The sequence below is a fragment of the Lactuca serriola genome, chromosome 6 (assembly GCF_051521515.1).
Source record: "Lactuca serriola cultivar US96UC23 chromosome 6, Lser_US96UC23_V15, whole genome shotgun sequence".
Taxonomy (NCBI): domain Eukaryota; kingdom Viridiplantae; phylum Streptophyta; class Magnoliopsida; order Asterales; family Asteraceae; genus Lactuca; species Lactuca serriola.
The window spans coordinates 144,222,736-144,229,329 of NC_136413.1; the positions used below are offsets into that span (position 1 = coordinate 144,222,736).

The 6,594-nt window shown below is 38.6% G+C and overlaps 1 long non-coding RNA gene across 1 annotated transcript; it reads right to left on the bottom strand.

The window, feature by feature from the left end:
• Positions 1-2,714: 2,714 nt before the first annotated feature.
• Positions 2,715-5,312, bottom strand: LOC145056710 (uncharacterized). The gene is made up of 3 exons (XR_013685886.1): positions 5,197-5,312; positions 5,017-5,106; positions 2,715-2,821 (listed from the first exon to the last, which is right to left on the bottom strand). It is a non-coding gene; the product is annotated as an uncharacterized LOC145056710 (long non-coding RNA).
• Between the last annotated feature and the right edge of the window lie 1,282 nt (positions 5,313-6,594).

Below are 6,594 nucleotides of genomic sequence, written 5' to 3' on the forward strand. Positions count from 1 at the left end.
ACAAGAGTGAGGAAAACGTAGTTCTTCTGGTGCAGGCACTTCTGTGCCTTGATGCACGAGATAGGACGAGGATTGACGTTAGGTTTATCACCAGGTGTTATTAGAGTTTCGTGATTGGGAAGGTGAGGGCAAACGGCCTTCTCGCGACACATCGTATCAGCACGGTGGGGGCTTAACCCAACCATGCCAATTGTCACATCAAAACTCCTAATATTTATTGGCATTAAATTTTATTTGAAATGAATGATTGTTTAGTGTTAAGGTGTACTCCACAAAAATATCCTAGGTTACTTCGGTTTTTCCCCATTGGCCATGTCCACCGTAAAGGCTTAGCTTAGCTTTGGGGTTGTTGTTTTAGTAAGTGCTCGAATTTGTTACTAACAAAACTTCACTCAGCTTCACTATTGAATAAGGGGTAAGCGGAAGAGTTGTTAAGTGGGAACGTACCAATAACAACCGGTGGGTCTTGGACTGCTTCGCCTTGACCCAACGTCAGGACCACTTCCGATCCTTCTGCTCCTTGATTGTTATCCTTGGGGCAATTGCGCCTGAAGTGACGGGTTCCTCCACACCCATAGCAGGTGTGACTGGTCTTATCATTGGTGTTGTTGTTAGGGTTGTTGCGATTGTTGTCGTTTTCATTTGGCTGACGATTCTGGCATGGATAAGTTCTACAGAATTTGGCGGTGTGATTCTTTCGGTTGCATTTGTTACAATGCATCTCCCGGCAGGCCCCATTATGATGGAATTTACACTGGTTGCATTTTGGAAGGCTTCCAGCATATGGTCTCCTAGTTGTTGGTGTAATAGGGGTCATGGTCGCATGAACAGCAACAACATGTTGTTTGGATGAACAGATCGCTCCTAAAAGCAAGCAGCCGTGTGATCTTATATACGATACCACCAGACGCGCCCCTATTCTTCTCTTCATGTATGTGGGCTGCCTGCCCCGTCCCGAATTCCTTGAGAGCCCTTGAGTGGGTTGTCCCTTTCTCTTATTTCCAAGATTTCACTTCCTGCTCTTAAGCTTGGGGTTTAGTGTGCCTTGACAAGCTGTCACTTGTTGGTTCCCATGCTCGTTCCTTTGGCTGGAGTTTTCAATGCTATTTCCGCCTCCATTGGGCTTGTTTGCATTGATTTGTGCCATAGCTGCGGTTACTGTCGCCGTTACAGCAGCTTGGAATGTAGCAGAGTCCATCTGCAGGAGCGGTGTCTCGTGGGTGCGCTTGTTATTCTTGCGGGATGGCATTTTCCGGCTGCACATGCTTCCATCTACATCCCTATGATGTATTTGCGATAGTAGGTAATCACAGATTTGGCACGATCGTCACGTCTATCCTTAGAGTATATAGGGTGTTTTGGTTTCAAGACCCTTAAGTATCTAGCAGTTTTGAGGGTTTGGTTGTGCATATAATTGAATTTATGTAGTAATATGAAATGAAGATAGCACATAATTGTTCCATTGGTAAGTACCATCTTAGTACACAAAAGATAGTCATATCGGGTAGTGAGGGGAAAAAGAAAAGGGCTGATTCTAATTGTGGCGGAAAATGTCTGGTGGTCGTGCTGATGAAGTGGATGCACCTCGAAGACGAGCTACTTGTTGCTCGGTATCTCGTAGTTGTACCTCTCAAACTGACTGTCTCGCTCGGGAGTCTCCATTCACTTCCTGTGTTTGTCTCTTGTCTCTCTCAATAGCAAACCGCATTTGTTCCATTCGATTTGGGGTGTCCTGTGCTCGGTTATTAATACCTCAGGTGCGTCGGACCATGACTGGGAGGGCCCAGTCAGCTGGTCCTCTATGGCTAATGGTCGGAGAGACCTCGGTTCCTACCCTAGTGTGGTCGTATCCCCTACTGGTGACTCTCTATCTCCAAATATTATGTGCCTAAGGGGGGCATGGGGCCACCGGTGCCCACACGATATGTCGGTACTCTGGCTTTACATGGAGGATTGATGTCATCGGATTCTGTATCCGAGTCATCATCATCATTGCCCTCTGGGTCTTCCTCTTCGAGGTCCATTATTGACTCGGCGGGTTCACCTGAAAGTTCTACTTCGTGTTCCTCCTGTGGTTCCTTCTTTGAGTCGAGCCACCCTGCTATTCCCTGACTAGGGAGATAGGGGTTCCTTGGCTAATGATACTCGTCTATAGTGTATTGCACGAAGGGGTATAAATACTAGAAACAAATAGCATACCAATTACTCCTATAGTAATTTAATTTTGTTTAGGTTTGGTTCTATAAGCTCTTTGGATAATTAAATGGTAAGTTTTTGATTCATTGCCCATCACAATTACTCCCGAACACATGTTGGTCGTATTTTGAATGAATGTAGTTGATCAGGCTACATTCACCCCCAATACGATTACATAACTGCCCGAGTTTAATAGTGATGTTCAAGTCCTCCAAAGACTTTTATTGTTCTTGTTATGTTATTATTCTAAAATGCACACAAAGGTATGTATTTTAAATTATTATGTTCAGAGTTGTTTAGTCCCATTGTATTTATAGTTGCAAATCATGTATGATTAGACATGCTAGTTCACTATAAACAATGCTCTGATACCAATCTGTCACACCCACGAACCAGACGGCGGAAACGTTCGGGGGCTTGTGCGTGACTTCATCTTGAAATATCATTACAGTGAATATAATTGAAACATAACATCATCATCATCACACATGTAATATTACAACATTCATTGTTTACATCGAGTATTGTATTTGAATATTACATGCCAAGATAGTAAGAGTATGATGAAACAAAATATAACACAATATCCATTAGTTTGTTTTGTTCATCCCGCTTCAACGATTTTCTGAGAATACAAGTTATTTTGAAAATGGTCAACATAAAAATGTTGGTGAGTTCATAAGCATGTTTGTGAAAATGATTTGTATAACTTTGAAAACCACCAGAAAATCCGATATTTTCTGAAAACTGTTTAGTGTGTTTGTGTTAGATCTTGTATTAATGCATGTATGTTATTGTTTACTTGACTAAAACGGTAAAGAAAATGTAGAGAGAATGTAAGAGCATGTAAAGAGAATGTTCCCAGACAACCCGATGTTGCCTATAAAAGAAAACGGTCTTCCGTAAACTTCATAACGTTAATTCCTCTAAGCGAGCCGTCATAGCCATACTAAATAATGACAATTTCACCTGTCTTGGCGTCGTTGGACGCTGGTTTTGACTTTGACTATAAGGTTTTCGTCACCCTAGACTGAGTTAGTCTAACTGTAGCGAACAGCTGAGGTGTGGGGTGTCAACCCCGTATAGATCTATACACAAATCCTCGTTCTCCTTCTAAGAGACTTTGGTTATAACTACAGGCTACGATCGTACACTTAATAGGTGCCAACCGACAAAAACTTGCTAGATCCTTAATCGAATTTATGCAAAGAGAAAAGGTATAAACTCATTCCAGGACCAATGATCCATGTAAGCGAACCACTAAGGCATTGCTAAACATGTAAATCATTTCAAGACCTAAAGGGAATGAGATTATATAACATGGGCCCGAAATATATATGAAAGGACAACTAAGGCCCATTTCACATGTAAAGTATTTACAGGCCCAATTGGCACACGAATAGTATCCAAGGTCCGTCGCACATGTTAATGGGTCAATGAGGCCCAACAACATATACAGGACCTCTCACACATAAAAAATGGGTCACTAAGGCCCAATAACCTAGAAATGATCAAATTAAATCCATTTGTTGGTTTATCATTGGTTTTAGTTCAAGTGTTCACTAAACTAGCATAAAAAGAAGAACGCATATAAAACCCATTCCCAGGCCCAATAAACATGTAAGTGGACCACTAAGGCCCACTATACGTGTCTATTATTTCCAGGCTCAAAGGAATGTGAATGTCTATCCTAAGCCCAATATACATGTAAAAGGACACTAAGGCCCACTAAACAAGTATATTATTTCCAGGCCCAATAAGGATATGAATACCTATCCCGAGCCCAATATACATGTAAAAGGACACTAAGGCCCACTAAACAAGTATATTATTTCCAGGCCCAATAAGGATATGAATATCGTTTTTAACCCGTTTGTTATTGTTTTGTTTATTTTAGCTTGATTATTTACATAATTGATATCTAAAGCCCACTTTTTGTAAAAATGACGTTCTTGGCCCAATAAGCCAAAAGTTTACAATTAAGGCCCAATTTTTGTAAGAATAACACTTTAATCTCCAACTTTGTTAAAAATTGTGTTGATGACTACTTTGTGATAAAAATAGCATTTTAAACCCATTTTTTTCAAAAATATCATTTTTGTCTTGGTTTTGTGAAAATACATATTTTTCTGGTTTTTGGCCTTTCCGAACTAGTTTTTAGAAAATTTGTAGAAAATTCATCGTAAGTCGAAATCTGGATCCGTAAATTTTGGAAGTTTGTAAATTTTGTCTACTTTGTTCACGATTTTTCTCATAATTTTTGATGGCTTCAAACTAGTGTGAAATTACTCATCTTCACAGGTTGGTCCGAAATTATTTCAAATATGATAGGCAGTTTTGTAAAATTCGCCAAAAATTGTAGAAAAATCGTATGAAAACGTGAGAGTAGTCATTTTAAAGGTATAAATCTGACCTTTACCCATGTAAAACAGTTTTGAAAAATACTTCCATTTGGATGGTCAAAACAGTCCGATATTGGACCAAAAGTTTTCTGTCAATGGCTGTTTTGTGAGTTTAGTTTATAGATCTTTGAACACAACACTTATTTTTGCTATATCAAGTATAAAAATCCCAGATCTACATGTTTACATGTAATACTTGTTATAAAACATACTTTTATCAAGATTCATATGAAGATCCTAGTGATAAACTTCAAGTTTCTTAACATAGTTTTAGATTAGTGAAGAAATCAACTCATAATCACCAAATGTTTCAAGAAAACACACATAATCATGCATATATACATAGATCTACACATAAGACTTGTATTCTCCCCAAAAAAAAAAAGTAAAAACAGAAAACAAGTGGGTATGAACTCACCTTGGGGTGTTGGATTCGGTTTTTGGTGAAGAGGTGAGTAGATCTCGGCCCTAGCAAACTCCTTGAGGATGTTTACGAACTTAAAGGGTTCTAGGGATCATGACCCACGAAAAATATGGTGTAAGAGGAGTGATTTGAGTTTAAAGATGTAGTGAATCAACTTAGGTTGTGAGATCTTACCAAGGATGATGATCTTTGATGAAAACTCCTCTTGAAACACAACCAAAATCTTGAGAATTTTGGAGGAAGGAGATGGATTATTCTTGAGAGAATTGGATAGAATTTTGTGTGATGTGTGTGTGTTTTGGCTCTTGGCCGTGAGTAATGGAGAGATAAGATAGAGGATGTTTCCTAGATATTTGGTGAGTATTAGTCTCCTAGGAACATGATGGATTTGTGCATGGATATCCCCCATACACTAATGAGGTGGCAAATGCACAATTTACCTTGTTTTCTCTTTTTTTTTTGGTTTTGGGCCATATATGGGCTAAAGAGAAAGGTGGTGGATTAACTTGGCCCATTTCTAGCCTTGGCTCGAAATTATGAGGCCCATAAGAAATCTTTCGGCCCATTGGGCTCTTAGGGAGGCTCATGGCCCAAAATTGCTAAAGAAACTAGTTTAGGGCCCATTAGGGCTAATTAAATCCTTTATGGCCCATCATGGCCCAAAATGTTATAGATTTATGAATTGGGTCCAATTAGAACATAATTAGGGTTTTTAGGCCCAAAGTAGTTAACTTGGATACTTATTGGTCCATTAGTCCCAACAAGAGAATCCTAGAACATATTAAACTTGAATCGGGGTTTCTAGGGTTTCCAACCCTTATTTGAACATATGAGATGTATTTGAACGAGAATAGAGTATAGGATTTTACAATGGATGATGCTTACATGGGAATAGAATTTCCTAGCAAAATGTTAGTTGTGACATAATATGAGCTTACACAGAATTATTTACTCCTTGTGTTCTTGAATTTGTATGATGAAGCACTAGATCTTTTCTAATTCCGCACATGACATCATAATCAACACCACTACAATTTGTATCAGAGCGGGTGTTCTTGATTTGATCAAGAATTGATCCTTGATGGCTATTTTGATTTGGTGATTCATTTTTTTGATCATGGATCTTCGTGATTAGAGTGTTTTTGTGTTCTTGAAGTCGAATTTTTCCTTGATTTGATCCATAATTCGACTTTCTCTCTCTAGAATACTTGTTTGTACAACTTTCTCTCATTAGAATTTGGTTCATATTGAATTTCTCTCTCTAGAGATCTCCTTGATTTACACTTTCTCTCTCTAGAAAACTCAAGTTCATAACATTTGATTCAAAAGAAAAGAAGCAATTATGGAGCAATGGTTGGTTCGGAATGAAAGTTTTCTATACGTATACACTTCTTTTGAATGCATTATTTATCGAATGACTGTTGGATTGCAAAGTGAAGATGCACTTATGTTAAATGGAGAAAGGGATGAAAATGGAGATTTCATTGGTTATCCAATTTATCAAAACAAAGATTTGTTTGATCGATTGATTACAACATATCAAGAAAGACGAAGAAATAACATGAATGGTGA